Source organism: Passer domesticus, chromosome 4 (genome assembly GCF_036417665.1).
Source record: "Passer domesticus isolate bPasDom1 chromosome 4, bPasDom1.hap1, whole genome shotgun sequence".
Taxonomy (NCBI): Eukaryota; Metazoa; Chordata; class Aves; order Passeriformes; family Passeridae; genus Passer; species Passer domesticus.
The window spans coordinates 57,158-80,567 of NC_087477.1; the positions used below are offsets into that span (position 1 = coordinate 57,158).

At 49.3% G+C, this 23,410-nt stretch overlaps 1 long non-coding RNA gene across 1 annotated transcript; it reads right to left on the reverse strand.

Annotated features, from left to right (window-relative positions):
- Positions 1 to 11,885: 11,885 nt before the first annotated feature.
- Positions 11,886 to 13,599, reverse strand: LOC135299858 (uncharacterized). Its single transcript, XR_010361699.1, has 3 exons — positions 12,539 to 13,599; positions 12,288 to 12,418; positions 11,886 to 12,006 (listed from the first exon to the last, which is right to left on the reverse strand). It is a non-coding gene; the product is annotated as an uncharacterized LOC135299858 (long non-coding RNA).
- Between the last annotated feature and the right edge of the window lie 9,811 nt (positions 13,600 to 23,410).

The following is a 23,410-nucleotide window of genomic DNA, read 5'->3' on the forward strand; positions in this document are numbered from 1 at the left end:
CTTGACAAAGGAAGGGAGACAGCTGCATCAGATGGGGCTGTTCCCCACTTGGGCGGTGGCATCAGAGGTAATATTTGTGAAATTTATGGAGCACAAAAATGGCCAGGTTACAGTGGCATGATGTGAGCACTTCCACCACCAAACAGCCACCCTTTTCCTAATCTGCAGGGCTGGATATAGTGGGGGATCTCAGGGTGTGTTACAGTTTGGGCATGGCCTGTCAGCTGATGCCAAATAACTTCCGGCAGAGGCTGGGCAGAAGCTGCAGCCAGGCCAGGCTGGGAAACAGCCCTGCAGGGCGTGAAAGCAGCAGCGGGGCAGCAAGGCTGCCATGGATCCCTTCCCGCTGTGCCGGGCACGGCGTGTCCAGATGTGCAGCCAAAGCCCCCGGCTGCTGAGTCCCAGGGGAAGCATGAGGGAAATGCACCCACCTTCTCTTGTCTGCAGGGGTTCCTTCAGCTCTTGCCTCATCTGTTTGGATGGTTCCAGGGATATCTTATCTGTTGTATCTTGGATTTTCCCTGTTGGAGTACCTTAGAGAAAAATATTTCCATTTGCCAGGAATGGATCCCAGAAAAGCAGGGTTCAGCCTGTGGGGTCAGCAGGGACACACTACTCACCCCTGAGATGGGAGCTGGGCTTGAGTGCAGCATCCAAGGTAGCAGCTGGAGAAGCTGGAGAAGTCTTCCCTGTAGACACATCTGTAACACAACAGCCACAGAAGCTTCTGTCACCTGGTGCCTGCCCGCTTGTCTACAATTCTTCCTTGGTGGCACACTGAGAACATACCTGCAGGAGGCTCCAAGGGCTTCAAAACTTTATTCATCCAAGCTGATGGAGAAGCCTTCCCAGCACCCTCATCTACAATGCAGCACAGATGAGAACATTTTCCAGTGTGTGCTGGGATCTCTTTCTGCCACAGGGAACTGGGCACTGCCAGGGAGTCGGGTAAGGCCATGGGAGCCAGATGGGAATAGACATGGCCAAAGCTGCCCAGGGGCCTGGGGAGCTCTGGGCTGGCTCCTGGTCACTCTCCACACTCTTTCCCTGCCCTCAGCAACATCCCTGGGAGGGGTGGCTGCAGCAGTGCAGGGACCTGGGACTCTCCCCCTCACACACAGAAGAAATCCTCCCTAAAGCATGGGGGAAAACTGCAGCAGGCAGTGCCACAGCTATCCATCCTGCTCTCCCTCTGTCCCTCCTGCCCTCCTTCTGTGGGGAAACCCCCCAGATCCCAAGGGCAAACATCCAGGCCCTCTCAGGACACACTGGAGCCTTGCTCTCCCCCTCTGTCCTTTCCCCACCGTGGGCACCCCGTGCAGTCACTCCCAGGTTTCAGGACATGTCTCCCATGGAGGGACCCCAGCAGGACTGCTCAGTGCCCTGAGCCTGCTCGGGATAATTCCCCTGGGCTGTGCCGCTCTAGTCCAGCCTGTGCCCGCACTGCCAAGCAGCAGAGAGGGCAGCTCAAGCCTCAGCAGGGCTCAGGCCCAGAGGCACAGCAATTACCTCCTGTGCCTGTGCCTGGCATGGCCTCCCTTCCTGGAGCTGAGGCTGGCCATGCAACCACTGCTTCCTCCGGGAAGTGCTTCTTTCTCCGCAGGCTCTCCTTTCATTTCAGTAGAATGGAAAAGAGACAGCTGGATCAGATGAAAACATTCCTGACTGGGAATGGGGAAGGGGACAATTTCAGGAGGCATCACTTGTGAAAGGAATGCATAAGGATCAGAAAACACCCAGGATTTTGGGACAACCCAAGGCTGCTTCCTTCCCCAAACAGCCCCAACATCTGATCTGCCTGGACACCAGGAAATTGCAGGGCATCTGAGGGTGGGCATGGCCTGTGGTGCATTTGGGGCTGTCTGCCAGCTGATGCCAAATGCCTTCCTGCAGAGGCTGGGCAGAAGCTGCAGCCAGGCCAGGCTGGAAAACAGCCCTGCAGGGCGTGAAAGCAGCAGCGGGGCAGCGAGGCTGCCATGGATCCCTTCCCGCTGTGCCGGGCACGGCGTGTCCAGATGTGCAGCCAAAGCCCCCGGCTGCTGAGTCCCAGGAGCAGCATGAGGGAAATGCACCCACCTTGTCTTCTCTGCAGACATTCCTTCAGCATTTGCCACATGATTTCTAATGGGTCCTGGATTTTCCTGCCTGCCATGTCTTTGGTCTCTCCTGTCAGAGGACCTTAAGAGAAAGTAGTTCCATTTCCCAGGAATGGACCCCACAAAAGCAGGGCTCAGCCTGAGGGGTCAGCAGGGACACACTACTCACCCCTGCCATGGGAGCTGGCCTTTTGTGCAGCATCCAAGGTAGGAGTTGGTGAGGTCGTCCCTGCAGACACGCCTGTAACACAACAGCCACAGAAGCTTCTGTCACCTGGTTCTTACCAGTCAGTCAAACATTACGCCTTGGTGGGACAGTGAGAACATACCTGCAGAATGCTCAGAGGGCTTCACAACTTCAGAGCGCCAGGCTAATGGAGAATCCTTCCCAGCATCCCAGTCTGGAAGCAAACCAAGATGAGAACTGTTTCCATTGTGTGCCAGGGCTGGCTCTGGCCCTGGGCTGGCGGCAGGGCTCCCGCTCGGGGCTGCTCCTGTGCCTTGGGCCTCTGGGCACTCAGGGCCAGCTCCGCAGCAGCTGCAGCGCCAGGGACGTTGCTGCACCAGTCCCGTTTCCCCGGGGCTCTGAACCAGCTCCAGAGGCCTGGAAGCCGAGGCGCCTCCAGCTTTGGCTGCTGCCGGGCCGGGCAAGGGCAGGCCCTGGGGGAAGAGCTGCTGCCACACAGCCCCGGCCAGGCCTGAGCCCGGCACAGCAATTACCTGCTGTGCCTGTGCCCGTGTCTGCCATCGCCTTCCTTCCTGCAGCAGGGGCTCGCACCGAAGATGGAGTGCTTCCTTCAAGAAATGCCACCTTCCACTGAAGCACTATGTCCATCTCTTGACAAAGGAAGGGAGACAGCTGCATCAGATGGGGCTGTTCCCCACTTGGGCGGTGGCATCAGAGGTAATATTTGTGAAATTTATGGAGCACAAAAATGGCCAGGTTACAGTGGCATGATGTGAGCACTTCCACCACCAAACAGCCACCCTTTTCCTAATCTGCAGGGCTGGATATAGTGGGGGATCTCAGGGTGTGTTACAGTTTGGGCATGGCCTGTCAGCTGATGCCAAATAACTTCCGGCAGAGGCTGGGCAGAAGCTGCAGCCAGGCCAGGCTGGGAAACAGCCCTGCAGGGCGTGAAAGCAGCAGCGGGGCAGCAAGGCTGCCATGGATCCCTTCCCGCTGTGCCGGGCACGGCGTGTCCAGATGTGCAGCCAAAGCCCCCGGCTGCTGAGTCCCAGGGGAAGCATGAGGGAAATGCACCCACCTTCTCTTGTCTGCAGGGGTTCCTTCAGCTCTTGCCTCATCTGTTTGGATGGTTCCAGGGATATCTTATCTGTTGTATCTTGGATTTTCCCTGTTGGAGTACCTTAGAGAAAAATATTTCCATTTGCCAGGAATGGATCCCAGAAAAGCAGGGTTCAGCCTGTGGGGTCAGCAGGGACACACTACTCACCCCTGAGATGGGAGCTGGGCTTGAGTGCAGCATCCAAGGTAGCAGCTGGAGAAGCTGGAGAAGTCTTCCCTGTAGACACATCTGTAACACAACAGCCACAGAAGCTTCTGTCACCTGGTGCCTGCCCGCTTGTCTACAATTCTTCCTTGGTGGCACACTGAGAACATACCTGCAGGAGGCTCCAAGGGCTTCAAAACTTTATTCATCCAAGCTGATGGAGAAGCCTTCCCAGCACCCTCATCTACAATGCAGCACAGATGAGAACATTTTCCAGTGTGTGCTGGGATCTCTTTCTGCCACAGGGAACTGGGCACTGCCAGGGAGTCGGGTAAGGCCATGGGAGCCAGATGGGAATAGACATGGCCAAAGCTGCCCAGGGGCCTGGGGAGCTCTGGGCTGGCTCCTGGTCACTCTCCACACTCTTTCCCTGCCCTCAGCAACATCCCTGGGAGGGGTGGCTGCAGCAGTGCAGGGACCTGGGACTCTCCCCCTCACACACAGAAGAAATCCTCCCTAAAGCATGGGGGAAAACTGCAGCAGGCAGTGCCACAGCTATTCATCCTGCCCTCCCTCTGTCCCTCCCGCCCTCCTTCTGTGGGGAAAGCCCCCAGATCCCAAGGGCAAACAGCCAGGCCCTCTCAGGACACACTGGAGCCTTGCTCTCCCCCTCTGTCCTTTCCCCACCGTGGGCACCCCGTGCAGTCACGCCCAGGTTTCAGGACATGTCTCCCACGGAGGGACCCCAGCAGGACTGCTCAGTACCTGAGTGCCCTGAGCCTGCTTGGGATAATACCTCTGGGCTGTGCCTGACTTGTCCAGGCTGTCCCTGCACTGCCAGGCAGCAGCGAGAGCAGCTCAAGCCTCAGCAGGGCTCACGCCCAGAGGCACAGCAATTACCTCCTGTGCCTGTGCCTGGCATCGCCTCTCTTCCTGCAGCAGAGGCTGGCATGGAATCACTGCTTCCTCTGGGAAATGCCGCCTTATGCCCAGCCTCTGCATCCACTTCTGGAGAAAGGAAGAGGGACAGCTGGATCAGGTGGGGCTGTTCCCCACTGGGGAGGTGGCGCCTTCAGGAGGGAATGATTGTCAAAGACATGGCTAAGAATCAGGAAATCCCTATAAACATTTTGGGAAGGCCAGGGCCCTCCCTTCCCCAAACTGGTGCCGTTTCTGTTCTACCCGGCGACTGGAAAATTTCAGGGGATCTCAGGCCTGTGGTGCAATTAGGCGGCCTGTCAGCTGATGCCAAATGCCTTCTTGCAGGGGCTGGGCAGAAGCTGCAGCCAGGCCAGGCTGGGAAACAGCCCTGCAAGACGTCAAAGCAGCAGCAGGGCAGCGAGGCTGCCATGGATCCCTTCCCACTGTGCCAGGCATGGCGTGTCCAGATGTGCAGCCAAAGCTCCCAGATGCTGATACCCAGGGGAAGCATGAGGGAAATGCACCCACCTTCTCCTGCCTGCTGCATTTCCTTCAGCATTTGCCTCATGTTTTCGGATGGATCATGGGGTTTCTGGTGTCCTGTAGCTTGGTCCTTCCCCCTTGGAGGACCTTAGAGCAACAGAATTCCATTTCCCAGGAACAGATCCCACAAAAGTAGGGCTCAGCCTGTGGGGTCAGCAGGGACACACTACTCACCTCTGCGATGGTTGCCAGGCTTCTGTGTAGGAATCAGCAAAGGAGCTGGAGAAGTCCTCCCTGTAGACACACCTGTAACTCAACAGCCACAGAAGCTTCTGCCATCTCTGCTGATCTGCACGGGCACCACTGAGCCACAGGAGGGGTGAGGGAATCACACAGGGCGAGGGCACACACGTGCATGGTTCTGTGCTGGCACCTGCAGCGATGCCTCCCTGGCCCAGCTTTGGGATCTGAGCTGGCAGCTCTCCCAGGGGAAAGGCCTTGACCTACCCTCAGCATCTCCCAGAGCCTGAGTCCTGGACGTGGCTTGGGAAGCTGCACCACCTTCACCAGCAGGTTCAGCTGCAAAGAAAGGCAGGACAGAAGACCTGTAAATCCACCAACAGAAACACCAGCCAAACCTCACTAAAAAGTCACCACTACTTCTTGAAGTAAAATAGACTGATGCATGTTAATACCTAAGCTTGTAAGCTGTAAAACCCATTGTTATGAGAAGTAAAATATTTTATTTTAAACTGTATTATTCATGAGGTTGTTTTAAGTGAACTGAATATTTAAGGTGTGATATGCAAATTTATTTCAAAAAATAAAATATTTTAGTGCTTTTGTTATAACAGACAAAAGAAATAGAAGTAAAAGCTAATGAAACACTGTAAAGAATATATTAGAACAATAATATGATTCGTGAAAAATCGGAAAAAAATTAAGTATATAAGATACAAACCAGATTTAAGTTCCAAGAAACACTAAAAGTAACATTAAATCAGATAGGATATAACAAAAGCCGTTAGATATTTAATAAGGATCAAATTAAAATAAAGGAAAAAAGCCAAGTATAGCTGAAAGAAAGAGAAGTGTACAGACTAATTACAACTTTAGAGCTAAAATGTCAAAGAAACAAAACTATAACAATTAGAAATAAGCAGGTGCTATCCTAAATCCTGAAAAACAATTTAAAAGGCTCTTATAAATCTTATGAAGTAAATACTGAGAATGAGACGAATGACACCAGTGACTAGATCCCAAGGTGTAAGCTCTGCTACCAAGAAGATACACATCTTGGCCCTTTGGCTGCAACCCAAAGGGGCTTTGAGAGAGCTAGAGTGTTAAAACTGCAGAGGATTATTGTCACTGTATTAGTTATCCAAGCCCAAAAAGAATGAGCCATATGCACACTCCCTAGTTAGTGTAGTACGCTATAATTTTAACAAATTCAGAAGGTGCACTATGAGTAGTAAAAGACTGCAATAAAGAAAATGTGAAATAGAGCAAAAAGAATAAAATGGCAAAATTTGTAAGCAATATATTAAAACTTTTTGCTCTGCAAGAGATAGAGAAGAAATAAATCCTGAGAGTAGAATAAAGCAAATTGCTCAAGAATTAGAAAACAAGAACATGAGACAGTTATAAAGACACATTTTAGCAGGCAACATAAGAAAACATGAAAAACTTATTTTACAAATATTACCAGCCTTAAACGACTATGGAGTCAAAATATATCTAAATTACAATAAGCACATGCATTGATATAAAAAAATATAATTGACAATCCAAAGAAAAGAAATTAAAGATTTAGAATAATCTACCTTATGAGAAGAGCTGTTAATTTTATACCCTGACTAGTAGTATGAAAGTGTTTTTGTCAAGTTTTATAAATACTAAACATAAAATTAGAAAATAAGTAAGCTTTGTCAAAGTGTATCCTAAAAGTACAAATTTAATAAATTAATAGAGAAAGGGAGGGATTCTGATAGATTGTATGCACAAATTCATGCTGAGACTACAGTAATCTCGCCTAATGAAAATCCTAGCATAACAAAGGAGGGTTCAGGGCAATCAACATGCACCAGAATCCTAGCCTGAATATTCGTCCCCAGAAATGCTGATTCCAGAAGATTATTTCTCTGACCAAACCTCAGCAATGTGCATTCGATTTGCATCATCTATAAGATAAATGTGTGCCTCCTAGAATGCATATTGCATTTTCCTCTAACAAAGTGAATCTTTTACCAGTTTTGGGGAAACTCTCAGCAAGAGCAGCAGCAAGAAAGGAAAAAATACATGAATATGCAAAAAGGATAAAAACAACCATAAGAAAGCAGAAAAACTCCTGCCCTCCACACCGCTTGGAGCTTGGAAATGGACAAAAAAGACTTTGAGAGAGCTGTCCCTTCGTGATGCACAGGGGAGAGAAATGCCCCACCTGTCTCACCTGACGCTGTTAGCCTGCTTCAGGGCCAATCTGATATTTGCTTCTAGATTTTCTACGACTGAATTTTAATTATGGAATAAATTCTCCGTATTAATCAAAAAAAGCTAATTCATTTAAAACATCCGGGACTCCTGGAACCCTCATCAGGCACCCCAAAATATCCCTTTGTGCCTCTTCAGGTCCAGGCCCAGATGATCCCACAGAAGGAAATGTGCCCTCAGCCCAGGGATGCTCAGCATGGGCTCCCCCATCCCCTCGGGGCCCCACCGCTGGGCACAGCAGCCCCTGCCTGGCTCCCGCCTGCCCACACCATGGCCATCCACGGCTGCTCCTGGGCATGGAGCTCAGCCACTGCTGGTGCCGGGTGGGCTTTGCTGGTGCTACCACCCGGACATAACTGTGAAAACTCCAACTCTTTATTTGAATATAAAATGTGGGCCACGCCCTGCCCTGCCAGGCAAGGGCTGCCCACCTTCAGTCCTGGCCGGGGAATAGGACCAGGGGGCTCAGGGGCAGAGGTTCTCGTTGAGGAGCGGTGGGTTTTGGGATGGCCTCGTGACACTGCTGCAGCCATGGCAGGGCAGATAGGGGCAGAAGTGGAGAGCTGAGGTCATGGCTCAAATTCTCGCTGCCTGCGTTATTAGGCTGGTCTTCTGGAGATGGAGAGGAGCACCTGTGAAGAGAGGAGGTGTATGAGGCCCCAGCTGCCAGTGGCACACAGGGACCCTCCTGCATAGCAGGGCCCAGAGCTGATTTGGGAAGTGCTGTGTTGCCCCATTTCTTCAGCCCCACTAGCTGCCCACACCCACAGTGGCACTGGGCCGCCCCCAGAAAACTGTCGAATCTGGGCTGTGGCTGCAGGGCACAGCTGCTCTACAGCACAGGTGGACTGCCTTGGGGGTAGGACTGCCCTGAGGGTAGGGACAAGGAACGGGGTGAGGTCTGCTCTATGTTTTCCAAAGGTGATTATTCTACAGACCATCAGGGCCAGACCAACACTGCATTAAAGGCATACACCAACTTACAAACTTGGCAGGGTCCCAGGGGAGGATCCAATCTTTAGCCAATTGGGAGAAACTGAGGGTGGAACACCAGGCGGGGAATACAAGGTTTAAACCAATTGGGGATTACAGGGGAGGGGAAGAACTTAAACAAACCAATGGGGTTCCGAAGGATACAAAATTGATAGGAAAATTTCTAGAGCAAGGGGCAGGCTTGGAGAGGGACTGACATGCAATGGGAGGAGGAACAGTGAACAAAAGGGCAGGTCTTTGGGGAGATGGACAAGTGGGGCAAAACCAACACATGGGGTAAAGGAGCAACCCATTGGTAATAAAATATGCTATAACAATAGAAAATAAGGGGAGGGGTATAAAACTGACTGCTAGGACCGAATTACAATCAAAGACATGAACTGCAGTGCTGAAGCTCTGAGTTGAGGTTCAGTTGAGCACTTCCAAATAATTTCCTGGCAGAAACAGATAGCCAAACTTGCCCTTATCACATGCAAACAGAGGGTTCCCCAACAGCAACCCATTCTGAGGCTCTTCTGGGAATGGGAAACACGTGTTGTGGGGTCGGCCGCATCTGTGGGAGCGATGGGGAGCGTGAGCCCGTGCTGTGCTGCACTGCTGAGCTGGCAGCACGCTGGATACGGGCAGGACGTTCTCTGTTTCCCCCAGAGCTGGGGCCTGCAGGCACCTTGCCGGCCCTTGGCACAGGCTGTGCCAGCCAACAAAGCCCAGCAGGCCGGGAGGAGAGCCCGGGGGCAGCGCAGCTGCTTGGGCAGTGGCTGCTGCCAGGGACACGGGCCAAAGCCATCCCTGAGCAGCCACTGCCAGCCCTGGCCCTCCCTAACAAATTCTAGGTTACATCTGTGAATTGCATGCTACACTTTCCTTCATGTTTTTCCCAATACCAGGAAGTTTCTATATATAGTAATGCCCTTGAGAATCTCTAATTATTTTCAGTTGGGTTTGTTTTTTTTTTGTTTTTTTTTTTGGGGTTTTTTTTTTTTTGTTTTTTGGTTTTTTTTTAATTGAGACAGATGAAACAGTCTTATTGGTTTTAGTTTTGGCAGGTCTGTTTTTTTTCTTTGCATGATGGTTTACTTATTATCTATATTTAAGCTTGTTTTTATTTATGGGTTTTTTGTTCCCCAAGCAATTATTTTGACAGTCTTTTGTTCACTTCTTACTTAATGTTCCATAGATGAATAGTTTGGACTCTCTTTTTATAGGAATATAAATATCTGAGAAAGCTCTATTTTTAATTTTGATAACCTTCTCTCTCCCCGCTCCTAGCCTTCACAATGATCGTTTTTGAAACATCACTGAGGATAGGTAGAGTTATTTGGGAAATAACCAATAGGCTTGGCTTAACCTGGGTATTGGATTATTATTTTCAGTGCTATAAACCTACATTGCTTCAAGGTTCACACCATGGTCCTGATTTGTGGCTCACTGCATGGATGACTGTCTGAATTAAAACAATGTTTGTGAGGCAGCTGAAGAGCTTAGACCTCAGAGATTAAAATTCCTGGGAGGAGGAGGTGGAGGAAGAAAGGATAAAATCCTGATTCAAAGGGTTTTTCTCACTTTTAGCATGCCAGAAGTATGATAGACTACACCTGTCTTCAAATGTCATTTACTTACAGAACAACTCTCTACAGTGTCAGACTCCAGGAGAAATGACTGAACACTTTGCCTCCCAATGCATCAGCTTTAATTCTAGTGAAAGGTAGGCCTTAATTACAGTCCAATTGGAGCAAATCAACAAAGCAGTCTAGCCATTGTGAGAGTGGCAAGAGGAATTTGCTTGTGAACAGATGACTATGTCCCACTCAGTAATGAACAAAATTTGTCTTGACTTGGAAGAAAGTAGACAAGGAGCAATGCAGTATTTGGGGTTTATCCAGGGATAAACGGGGCAAGAAGCTATAACAACTTAACCTGTTTTACAGAACACAAGTACTGATACGGCCAATAATGAACCCACATGAAGGGATCTTCAGGACATTCCTTTATTTCTCTAACCAGGAATGGGCAGCAAAATGCTGGCATTTATCAGTTGGATGCTGGTGCTGAAGTACTTTTCTTGTGGCTTGAGTGTCTCATGGCAACAGCCTGAGATTTTAATAGCAGAAAGAAGGGATTTCCTGCTAATTTTCCTCTGAGAACTGTCACCTGTACAATCTTTTCCAGCCTCATGTAGTCTGACCTGTAACTGCTCCAAAGCCTGGTTAATTTTTTTAATGCTTTTGAAATTTTTGGTCCCATTTGCAGAGAACAGGAGGGTGCTGGCTATTTTTTTTCAGGTGCAGTGTATTTTTACTGGGGGCGGGACTGGCTTTAGTTTTACCTTCCCAGCATCAGCTGCACTGATGCTGGGAAGTTACTCTCTCTTATTCCAGTTACTCTCCAGGCTGGTACGTGCAACCCCAGTGGCAGCAGTGGTAGATTGAACTGTGCCTGGGCTGGGTTGGGAGGGGAATAATCCTACTGCATCCATGATTTTCCCTCCTGGGCACCTGCAGCAGGCAGAGCTGTGCCCTCCCACGGAGGCTGCCTCAGCCAGGAATGCTTGCAAAATCCCCGTGCTCCTTTTGCACAGTTCTGTTTTTTCCCTGGCAGAAGCAGGGCTGGTATCTCCAGACCAGGGGACATGGTGAGACTGGGTGTTGCCATGGAACGTGGTGACGCTGGGTGTTGCCATGGGACAGGTGAGTCCTTGAAGGCACACACTTGTCCCACTGAGCTTGGGGCCCCTATTTGGAGATCAGCTGCAGACGACTGGAAAAAAGAATGTGGCATCTCCCAGTTCAAACAAACAAACCAGAAAACTTTATTTTGAGGGATGAGGGGGCCAAACAACAGGGGTGGGTGCTCGTCTGGTCCTGCCCTGGTTTTCAGGCCGACTGTAGGGCTTTTTATCTTGCCGCTGCCGCCGCAAGACGTGCCTCACACGAATTGGCCCGGATTGGGAGTGGGGCAAGATCCAGGGGGGTATGTATGGGGCTGTTTGTTTCCTGGATGACTGAGATTCCTGGGACAGCCTCAATGCCACCTGGCTGGTGGTACCAGCACTCTGGGCTGGACCATCCTCCAACCTGCGGCGCTTTGCCAGTGGGCTCTTGGGTGCCTGAGGCTCCGTGTCTCCCCGTGGGTGGCCTCGCTTCAGGCCCTGCTTTCGGCAGGGCAAGCTGCTGCTGGTGACCAGCCCCACGGCCTGGGACCACCCTGACACCTCCTGAGGGGCTGGACCATCCTCCAACCTGCGGCGCTTTGCCAGTGGGCTCTTGGGTGCCTGAGGCTCCGTGTCTCCCCGTGGGTGGCCTCGCTTCAGGCCCTGCTTTCGGCAGGGCAAGCTGCTGCTGCTGCTGGTGACCAGCCCCATGGCCTGGGACTGCCCTGACACCGCCTGAGGGGCGGTGCTGGGGCTGCTGGTCTCAGCACGCAGCAGTGGCACGCGGTTGAGCCGGATGCGTTTTCCTTTCTGGCTGCCCGAGTCTTGTGCTTGCTGTCTCCATGAACGTCTCCAAGGCGACGAGCCTGGTCCGGCCTGGCATGTCCGGAGAGGCAGCTGCCGCTCTCTGCGTCTGCCTCTGCCCGGTGACACGGTGTGCGTTGGGGAGAGAGAGAGAGGGCAGGGGGAGTGAGCACCTTGTAGAGCTCAGGAAATGTCCCTGCAGCATTGTCCCCAAGGCCCTGCTGGCTGGCTAAAGGGCAGGGGAAGTGCCGGTGCCCACAGCCCAGCCTGGCTCCTCTGGCCCATGAGAGGAGGGCCTCTACTCCGGGGTGATTCTGTGGATCTCCTGTTTCCCCTTTCTGCTGCTCTTGGCCGCTCCCCCTCTGCCATCTGTGGGGAGGGAGACTTGGCTCTCACCTCGCTCCTTGCCAGGGGGACGCTTCTTAGCAGCGTTCTGCTGCACCATTGTGGGTACGGAGGAATGTCTGGACGGTCTGTGCCACAGCACTGCCGGCCTTTCTCCTCCTGACAAAGCCTTCCAATCCTTCCTTGAGTGAAGAGAGATGCCTCAGAGACACCAAAACTCGCTCAGCAGCCTTGGGCAAGCTCCCTCTCGGGATCCTGTCCTCAGCTCTGAGTGCAATGTTGATGTACAGCAACGGTTATACCTCAGGCCTCCCTGGAGATGTGCCCGTGACCTCACAATCGGTGAGTTCTGCGTGCCCCACTCCCCTCACTTGGGGACGGTGTCCTTGTGGGTGCTGTTAAATAAAAATTAAAACTGGCCAAGGGTCAGAATGTATTTCTGAATTTCTGTTTTTCTGCTTGAACTTGGACTAAACAATGCTACTTTTTTGCCCCCACAATTTCCCACAAAGTGAAGGTGGAGAAATTACTAATTTTTACCAAGATTTGGAAGTGGCTGTAGTAACAGAGATCATATAAAAAGCTAGAGACACAGAAAGCTAGTATATAAAATCAGCTGAATAGCAAGAGGGAATTGGCATACATCTAGTCTCTTCTCAGGGCTCTTTCTGAATGCTGACTTTGAACGTCACTTGCTTTGTCATAATTCATGGGTAAAGAAAAAGAATATCTGTTTGAAATTGGAAAAGGACAGAACTTGTTCTTTGTTTTTTTTTTGTTTTGTGGTTTTTTTTTTGTTTTTTAATGTGGGCCACCAAAAGACACTAGAAAATAAAATTCTTGAACTATTGCCAGCTGAAGCAAAGTTCTGAATCAGTTAAATAAATACCCTGTAACCTATTTGCAGAAGTTCCTCTAGCATCCAAGCTGTGTAGTAATCTCCTCAGATTCTCATGTAGATTTCACAAAAATTGTATTGACAACGTTCTGTTGCCAGGATTTTTAGTGAAAAAGCCTCTGCTAGGATTTTTCCTGTCCTGAGGAGCTGAGGGCCCCAGGAAAGAAATGTAAACCATAACTGTCTGCTGCTGTGGAGTGCCACAGGTGAATCTTCCATTGGTCCATGTGGATTGTTTTCAATCAGTAACCAATCACAGCCACCTGTGCCAAGGCTGTGCGCAGTCACAGGATTTTTGTTATTCATTCCTATTCTATTCTTGTCTTTGTAGCCTTCTGATCTTTCTCTCTGTTCTTTTAGTATAGTTGTAATGTAGCATTTTAGTATAATATATATCATAATAAATCAGCCTTCTGATCAACATGGAGTCAAGCCTCGTGTCCTCGCACCAGGGGCCCAAGTCAAAGCAACAATTCGTGACCCCTGGACGTGTGAAACTGATGGTCACCCCAAGAGTGACCATGGAATCTAGCCTGGAGCTGAAGAAACGAGACCCTGAAGATGGGCAGAGTTCACAGCCAAGGCGAACAGGAGAACCTGTTGGACTTTCCTGGAGATTGTGTCCAGAGACCGCAGAGCAGCAGAGCTGCACAGCTGGATCCACAAGGACACTGTCTAGAGGTACTGTTATTTTTTCCCTTTCTGAAGATCCTGCCATTTGCAAAAGGTGGGAGGAAAGTTGGGAAAATGTACCTTCGGAAGCTCAGGTTCCGTTTACTGCGTCAGAGGAGAAAGTTATTAAATTCTGGTGCAGATGGGGACGCGAGGACAGAATTACTCATCATACGTGGGAGAGAGAGTGTTATGAGTTTTTCAGATGGGCAAAATTTCATAGATTTTTTTACAAATGTCGTTTACTCCCTTGATTTAGATTTTTGGGAGGTCTTGAACACTGCTTTTCATTGGGCAGAAGGCCAGGGTGTTGGGTACCCAGAGGTGTTTCTAGTGCACATGCACATTTATTTTGTTATTTTCGCAAAATGGCACAATGCGAGGGACATCATGGCTCGGGCGCGCAGTCGTTTTCTGTCCCCGCCAGCTTCGGCACGAGAGAAGCCTCTCAAAGAAGACGAACCGCGAGTTTGCATTCCCCCCGCACTGCCCACAGCTGAGCAAAAGTTTTTCTCCGCTCCCTTGGAGCAAACAGATCTACCTTCCCCCGCCGCTCCTTCTCTTGGGGGGGATGGGGAGCCGAGCCCGCCGCTTTCCGGGCCGGCCCCGCCCACTTCACCGCGGAATTCTCCGCTTCCCCCACGCCGGGAGGGAGCGGATCCGGCTCCGCCTCAGCCAGCCCCGCGGGAGGCGCCGGACCCCGCGGCTCCGCCTCAGCCGGCTCCGCCCGCGGCCCCGCAGCCGCCCGGGCCAGCTCCGCCGGCTCTGATGACTGCGCCTGTGCCGCGGCACCCGGAACCGCCTCCCGCCGATCCGCCCGTGTTGCCAGGCAGCGCGATTAACAACAGTGATTCCCCGGCTGTGCTGCTGTTCCCGGGAGCTGCAGGAGCTGCCTCCGTGTCTTCTTTCTCTGCATCCCAGCCGGCAACGGAATTCGCAACGGTGCAGGCGGCGCCTGCGCGGGCTGACCCCGCTCCGAGCTCGCCGCCCCCGCCTGTCCCGCCGCTCCCTGCCGATCCAATTGCAGTGCAAGAGCTTGCTGAGAATAGTGCTGAGCCCACGAGACCGCCTCAAAAGTCGACACTAGCGCCCGTGCTGCCTGCACCACCCACCCCAGTTGTCCCGCAGGTTTCCGAAACTCCATCATTCACATCAAACCCTGCGAAAAGCCTGTCCTTCCGTAAAAAAAGCATAACCCTCCAGCTGACTGCAGGAGCCGTTCGGCTGGCTGTGTTCAAAATCAATATAGTTTTTAAATCACTTCGCGTATAGTTGAGAGCTTCTCCCTAGAAGTTAAAGTGCCTGCCTTCCCCCGAGCGCCCCAGCGGCGTGGGGGAGTTGGCTCCTGTAACATCTACCTCTAGTTCCCAACCCAGTAGAGATAAAAGTAGTGCCAAAAAGCAAAAAGCAGAAAAAATAACATTTACCTTACAAAAACAAGAGACACAGAGCAAAGCAAGCACTGCTCGCTTGCTCTGGAGACAAGAAACCCTCAAATCTAAAATAACAATTCCTGAGAAAACTTCTCTTCTCCAGCGTCCAGTGTGCACCAGTGCTTCTAAAAAAAAAACATTTTGTCATTTCTACTCTCAAAACACTAGCAGCATAGTCCTACCAAGTTCTGAGCGTACAGAGCCCGCCTCACAAGCTAGTTCTAAGCCGTTTAACTCATTTCCCTGGGCCGGGGCCATCGCCCCATCCAGTGCTGAGTTCAAAAACTTTGCTTTCCCCACAAGAACCTAGGCCACCATTCTGTGAGCCAAGTCTGAGTTCTCTGGTCCGCCCACCAGGACCAGAGCCACCCAAGGGTCCTAGAGACACTCTGCTGCTGCTGCTACTCTTCTTCTAATGAAAAAAAAAAATAATAATAAAGAAAAGTGGAAAGAGCTAGCAGCTCAAAAGCATTGAAAAGCCAAAAATTAGCCTCAGCCCAAGCGGTTCAATGAAGGGCTGTGGCCAGGGCATTCCAGAAATTTTCTCTGAATTGTTTCATGACTGTCAATGAATTGTTTGCTAATTCTTGTTTTCTTTAGCAGTTCTTTGTTTCAGAATTCTGCAAGCCTGTTTCAGGACCAAAGGGGACTTCCAGAGATGTCAAAAAAGAACATCTTCAGTCCATGGACTCTGTCCTGAAATTCAGCTGCTTGGACTTGAAACAATGAACTTTCCTTGCATGAGTTTTTGCATTTTCTTATATTTTAGGATTGTTTTAGTGATATGATATAATTAGATGTTTGATAAGTGAAGAATTTCCCTGAATGTTCTACAGGTGAAGAATTTCCCTGACCATTCCACATCAGCAAATGATTGAGATTTTGATTGGCAACAGATGAACCTCAAGAGGTGTTGTTCTCTCTTCTACAAAGCCCTAGTAGAAGAAATTACAAACATTTCTTTTTCCATTTAATTTAATAATTTAAAAGGGTGAGATGTTGCCATGATAATTTAGGGAAAAAGCCTCTGCTGGGACTTTTCCTGTCCTGAGGAGCTGAGAGCCTCAGGAAAGAAATGTAAACAATGGCTATCTGCTGCTGTGGAATGCCATGGGTGCATCTTCCATTAGTTCGTGTAGATTGTTTTCAATCAGTGACCAATCACAGCCACCTGTGCCAAGGCTGTGAGCAGTCACAGGTTTTTGTTATTGATTCCTATTCTATTCTTGTCTTGGTAGCCTTCTGATCCCTTTCTCTCTGTCCTTTTAGTATAGTTGTAATGTAGTATTTTAGTATAATATATAACATAATAAATCAGCCTTCTGATGAAAATGGAGTCAAGCCTCGTGTCCTCGTCCAAAGGGTCGCAGTTTAAACAAGAGAGCCTCACACTGGTTTTGCTTTCAAACTAGGACACAAATCCATCTCTTTATTTGAACACAGGAATGGGCCATTGCCTACCCTGCAAGCGGGAGTTGGAGGGGCGGGGAGGGTGGGGTGGGGTGTCACCATTTGTGGTAATCGGTGGAAGAAATGCAGCACTCAATATGAGTGATCAGCAAATCTCAAAACTTTATTGATAGGCACATACATTTATATTGGTGTTAATGAGGCTAATACATATTGCAAAAAGCGAGCTCATTATTGGTTAGTTACTTATCAGCTAACTACGCCTACCTTATCATTCTTGAGGCTACTATGCTGCAGCTGTTTACATATTTTCTTCATGTTTCTAACTAACGATCCTCTCCCCCATCCTGATGTTGCACCAAGGGCACAGTGCCCTTGCCAGGTTTAGACACTGACTGCTGACTCCTATCCTCGTCTCCTTCTTGCTTAATTAACGGTATTATGTCAGTGTGACCTTTGTTAGCTAGCCAGCTGTTCACAAAATCCTCCACACTTCCCCTGTTTTTCTGTTGCACAAGCATAGTCTGATTAGATGCAGCAAATATCATTCTTTGAACCATGTTCTGTAAGCACATGCAAAAACAAGGCAAAACTAACACTACTAACTGTCGTGGTTTGGCCGGAAATGTGTTTCTAGAAAAGTCTAAGTCGGGCCAATCAGTGGCCAAATTCAAAACTGGCATGTGATATAGCCACTAAGGGTCTGGATACGCCTCTGAGAACACACAGGGGTTAAAAGCAGGAGATTCCCAGAGAACTTCCTCTTTGGGAATCCGGCGTTGGTGAGTAAGGTCCGACCTCTCCCCTGCCCAGCTGCGTCTGGGTGGGGGAGGGGGAGGCCATGACAGGGAGGAGGCCGGGAGCCCCAGAAGGTGCAGAGGTGGAGGAGAACATGCAGGGGTGGAAGAGACTTAAGATGTCTGGGCAGCCCCCCCGGAGAGAGGGACAGAAATTGTGCTGGCAGTTCAGCCAGCCAGAAGCGGGGGATGCGTCGAGAGAAGTACCTGGCAGTTGTGAGAGTTCTTGAGCAGGCAAAAGTAAAATTTTAACCCCTTTTTAGACTAATAGAAACCTCACAAATACTGAATCCTCCTGAATCAGGATGAGGTGAGAGAGAGAAATGAGAGATGAAATAGGCAAGCGTGAAAAAAGCTGGAAGAGGAGAGAAGAGTCCTGAGTGGAAGAGATAATAGAGTGGCCTTGGGCTGGACTCTTTCTTGTATAGCCATGGACAAACCTGTGTTTTTCCCCTGTGACCCAGAGACTGTATTTTAGGGGGAGGCAACACCAGGGACTCAAGAGTGAAGCAGCGGTGTGAACAGAAACAGCTGAGGAGGGTGTGAGATGCCCTCTGTCTCCACGGAGAGGAAGATCTCTGCTCATGAGACCCCTCGGCCCCAGGGGGTGAAATTTGGGGGGGACTGGTGTCCCGAAGCTGAGACTGTTCACAAGGCCCCTCGGCCCCAGGGGGTGAAATTTGGGGGGGACTGGTGTCCCAAAGTTGAGAGACTGCTGCTTCTGGAAGTGAGTGAAGCATCTTTAGGCAGGGAGCCCTAAAAGCAGTCCTGGCCTGTGTCCAGTGGTGAGAGCACTGGACATGGGGGGGGGGAGAAGTCACGAGGGCCAATGTTCTCTGTGCGGGGCCATGGATGATGCGGAAGCACAGGAAGTTTTAATTGTGCATCTGGGGGAGGCCCATGAGGCAAGGGGGGACTCCTCTCTCCTGGATGAATTTGAGGGTTAATAATTTGAGGAGTGGTGAGTGTGTGGAGAAAAGGAGGGGGAGGAGGAAAGTATCTGGAAGGTTTTTATTTTTTAGCTTGGTATGTGTTCCTTTTTAGATTTGTAATAAATAAAGTGTTGCTTTATTTCCCTCCATCCCCGAATGGGAGCCTACTTTGTTCTGTTCCCGGGTCACATCTCACAGCAACCCTTTTAGAAATATACCCTTCATGGAAGCCCTAGCATTGTGCTAGGGTCAAACCATGACACTAACAAAGCCATAATGCCTACTATAATAATGACTCTAACAATAGAGCGCAACCATGATCCCAAGCCTAATGATTTGAGCCACTCATCAATGCCAGAGTCCGATTCTACCTGTAAGTTTCCAGTTAACCTTCGCAGCTCAGAGAGCTGGGAGTGAATGGACTGGGAATGATCAGAGAGGTTCATGCAACACATGCCCTCAAAATCTTCACAACCATGGCCCTGTGCCAGTAAAAGGAAATCAATTGCAGCTCTATTCTGAAGCGTTGCATGGCGAATAGAATCAACATCAAGCAAAAGGCTAGAAAGTGCTAAAGAGGTGGCATTAGTTTGTTTAGCCAGCCAGCATCCTAGCTTGTTTAAAATGGCATGGGCACCTGCTGCCGATACCCCTGGAGCTAAAAAGGATGCTGCCACTATGGCCCCTGGGGACCAAAATTTTACATCATCTTTGCAGTCAGCAGTAAACGCATGGGCCATTCTTTTAATTCTGTGATAGCAGCGGCTCATATTAAGGATCATTGACGTATTGGGTGTGAGTAGAGACAAGCGACCAATTGTACATGGCCCCCCGCTCAGCATCGATGGGACACCGGGCCACGCACGATCCCCACATATTAAAAAGTAACCTGCTGGTAATTGAATAGGGTCGTTTGATGAGATCGACACCCTCTTTGTGGTATAATTGCACCAGGTTGTTGCATTACGGTAAATGGCCATGCTGGAGGTTACAATAGTAGAATAGTTTTTGGCCGGCAGCTGACTTTTATGCTTAAACCTAAGGCATGCATCTGCCATCACTGAGCCTAACAGTTCCAACTCTTGGGGTTCCTGCGGTGCTATAGGAAAATGAGAAATCCATTGGTCCCAGTTATCTACACTGACCCTGGCGTCATTGGTTTTGCAGGTGGGTATTTTCAATGGGCATGGCCAGGGATCTGCCGGTAGCCCAACCAAACAGGTTGTAAATGGATTACCGGGAGAAGATAACGACAAGCAAATAGCCTCCTGGTTAGTTAAATTTGCCATGGTGATCCAAATATTAGTCTTGGGCTGAGGTGGGGCCCATGCTTGGTGGGTTCCCACTCCTTTGGCAATGTCTGGGCTGTCTATTAAGAGGGCAAATACGAGTAAAACAGCAACATAAGTCTGCCACATCACCCTGATCTTCCCGGACGCTGTTTTGAACCATCCAGACATTTAGGGAATTAACAGGATGCCCACAAACCGTTAAGAATGTCTCTTCCTTCCTCTCCCCTTTTTCTTTCTTGAGCCGCCCAGACTTAATCTTTTTAGAGCCCTTAAACAATCGTCCCACGCTTGGTTAGGATCTTGATCCCTCAGAATCGGACCTACTACATCTAGCTGGGAGAGGGGAATGCCCCGACCACACTTAGACTGTAAGATACACGACTGAGATTGCCCTAAAGTGTGTTTGGCAAAGTGCTGGGTTTCCCACCAAACCATGCGAGAATTTTCTGTTCTGGGGACTCATACAACTGTAACCCTTGGCGGCCAGGTAATCCTGTAAAGGTCTGAAGTTCTGCTTGCCAGGAGTCCCGCTGCCAATAAAATGCACAGCTTCTGCACCACAGTTCAGGTAACTGTGACTGATGCACCCACTTAGTTTGCTGACACCCCCCACAAAAGAACAATATCCATGCAGCACACTGAGTATTTTGACACTTAATACAAGTTAATCTCTTAGGCCCTCTATAATAAAATGTATGGAGCGCCGGAATCAGGCTTAGTATACTGTCCAGAGATTGACACCAATCAATCGCTTGGTCAATGGCAAAGCTACAGTGTCCTTTCAGCTTGAGAACTATCAGTCAAATGGTGATCAGCAGCTTCGCCTCCACTCGCCGACCGTCCTCTTCGCTCAGTTGTCTGGGGTCTGGTTCCATCTAACACGGCTGCTGGGGTCCATTTAGCAGCTACCCACAAGGATCCTGTAGGGGTAGAAACACAAAGATACCCGCGGCCCCAGTATAATACCTTAGCAGGACCTTGCCATTGTCCTGTCTTGGGATCTCTGTATTTTACCCATACATCCTGCTTCACACTATCTTTCTCTGTTACATAATGACGAATTACAGCAGGAACTTTGCTTTCCCCAAAAACACACAGGTGATTTAAGACAAATAGACACTTTAGCAACCTTTCTTGCGGCTCTCTAATATCTTTGTATTTACCTAGATATTTTTTCAAAGTACCATTAGCTCTCTCTACAATCGCTTGTCCTGTCGGAGAATTAGGGATGCCTGTCACGTGTTCAATCCCCCACATTTGCATGAACTGTTTTATTCTTTTGCTGCAGTAGGCAGGCCCATTGTCTGTCTTAATATGTCGTGGCACTCCCATTACAGCAAAGCAGCTACTGAGATGCCTCTCCACGTGCCCTGCTTTCTCACCAGTTTGTGCTGTGGCCCATATAAAATGACTGTAGGTGTCTATAGTAACACGCACATACTTTATCCTTCCAAACTCAGCAACACGTGTGACATCCATTTGCCAGGTCTTATTTGTATTCAGCCCTCTGGGGTTAACTCCTAGACCTAACCCGCAGCCCCCGTTATGATGACTACATGTGGGACAGGCTTTGACTATTGCCCGTGCCTCTTCTAGAGATATTTGAAATTCCCTATGGAGGCCTTTTGCATTTTGGTGAAACATGGAGTGTGCCTCTCTGGCCAAAGTCTGCCTGGGAATTGGAGTCACATGTGTGATTGAGACTAGCTTATCTGCTCATGCATTACCCTCTTCCAGACCAATATCCCACTTATGACTTCTGATATGAATGACAGAAAAAGGATACTTCCTCAGTTTAATTGCCCTCTGTAACTGTATAAACAGCTCATGTAACCTCCTGTTCTGAACTTCTTTTATAGAGTCATCTTCTATTCGCTCGCATACTCCAGCGACATATAAAGAATCTGTCACTATATTGAGGGGCCCAGAAAAATGCATCATGGCCCAAACAATAGCCAATAACTCCATCGTTTGTAAAGTATCCAACTCGGAGGCCTGGAGAATCTGATGGTGCCATTGTCTCTTTTCCTGCCAGGTCACTGCAGCAATTCTGGATTTTCTTCCTGCATCTGTGTAGGCTGTTACAGCATCCGACAGGGGTTTCTGTGACCTTTTTGGGCATTGAATCCAACCCCGTTGCCCTATCCAATTCAACGGTATATTGGGGATATCATCAGTGGCAATCACACTTCCAGCTCCCAACAGTGCCTCTTGTAATTCCACACTGTTTAACAGGTACCAGGTCAATGTATCTTTCTTCATTGGTACCCGTATCTGATCAGGCTCCTTTCCCATGATCTGTAGTGTCCGTTCACAACCCTTTTTGAGCAACTCAGCCAAAATTTCAATTTTTTGAAGAAGGGTTTTATGCTGTTGAAGTGGAGGAGATATCCATTCCAAAGCCCACGCCTCCCCCGTTTTTCTGTTTTGCTGAGTAAGTGCACCTAGTAAGTATTTAGTTCCACACCAAACTGTCAGCTGTATATGGAGGTAAAGGTCTCGTCTCCGGACACTGCCTTGTGTCACACAGTCCAGTATCTGTTGTAATGTCCTAACCTGCTCAGAGGTTATATGAACAGGCTGTGCCGGATCAGTTCCTTTTAGTAAGGGTCGAAGTTTATCTAATAGCTCATTCGGGATGCCCACAATAGGACGCAGCCATTGTAAATCACCCAGTAACCTTTGGGCATCATTCAATGTACGTATTTCAACGTTTAATTGCAGTTTCTGGGGGGTAACAACCTGACCAGTAAGTGTCCATCCTAGATACTTCCAGGGTGCAGATAGTTGAATTTTTTCAGGAGCTACAACCAACCCATGTAGTTTCAGAGCATCATGTATTTTTTGAATTTGTTGACCTGTAAAAGGTTGCTGCTGAGCAAATAGAATATCGTCCATATAATGATAAATGATGGTTTCGGACCAGGCTTGCCGTAAGGGTTGTAAAGCATTGTCAACATACAATTGACATAAGGTAGCGCTGTTTCTCATACCCTGTGGAAGATTAACCCATTCAAACCTCTTATCTGGCTCTTCCCTATTTAATGCCGGTAAAGTAAAAGCAAACCTTCGGGTATCTCTAGGGTGAAGAGCAATAGTAAAGAAGCAGTCCTTAAGATCTACAATTAACAATGGCCAGTCCTTTGGCAACATTGCTGGGTTAGGTAAGCCTGGTTGTAAGGCTCCCATAGGTTCCATTTGTTCATTTACAGCCCGTAAATCATGTAGCAAGCGATACTTTCCTGATTTCTTTTTAATGACAAAAATAGGTGTATTCCATGGGCTGGTCGACAACTTCAAATGACCTTGCTTATATTGTTCTTGTACTAGCATATGTGCTTGCTCCAGACTTTCCCTTTTTAGTGGCCATTGCTTAACCCATACTGGGACATCCGTGGTCCAGGTCAGCGGGATCGGGAAAGTCCACGCAATGGCCACTAGCCCAAAGGGTGCTCATTTGTCAACACTATTCCCAGTTGAGCCAGAATGTCCCGACCAATGAGGCACTGCACTGTAGGGGGTAAGGGTACAATTGAAAAAACATTCCGTAAAGTTTTTCCATCAATAGTTACAGACAACATGGGTGACTTTCTAGCAAGTGTCAGGCCCCCAACCCCGGTAACTGTCATTGTGGTTGGCTGTAATGGCCAGTTGTGAGGCCAGTAATCTGGACTAATAATGCTGGAGTCCGCACCAGTATCTAATAAACCTTCCAAGGTTTGTCTCCCCCCCAGATGCTC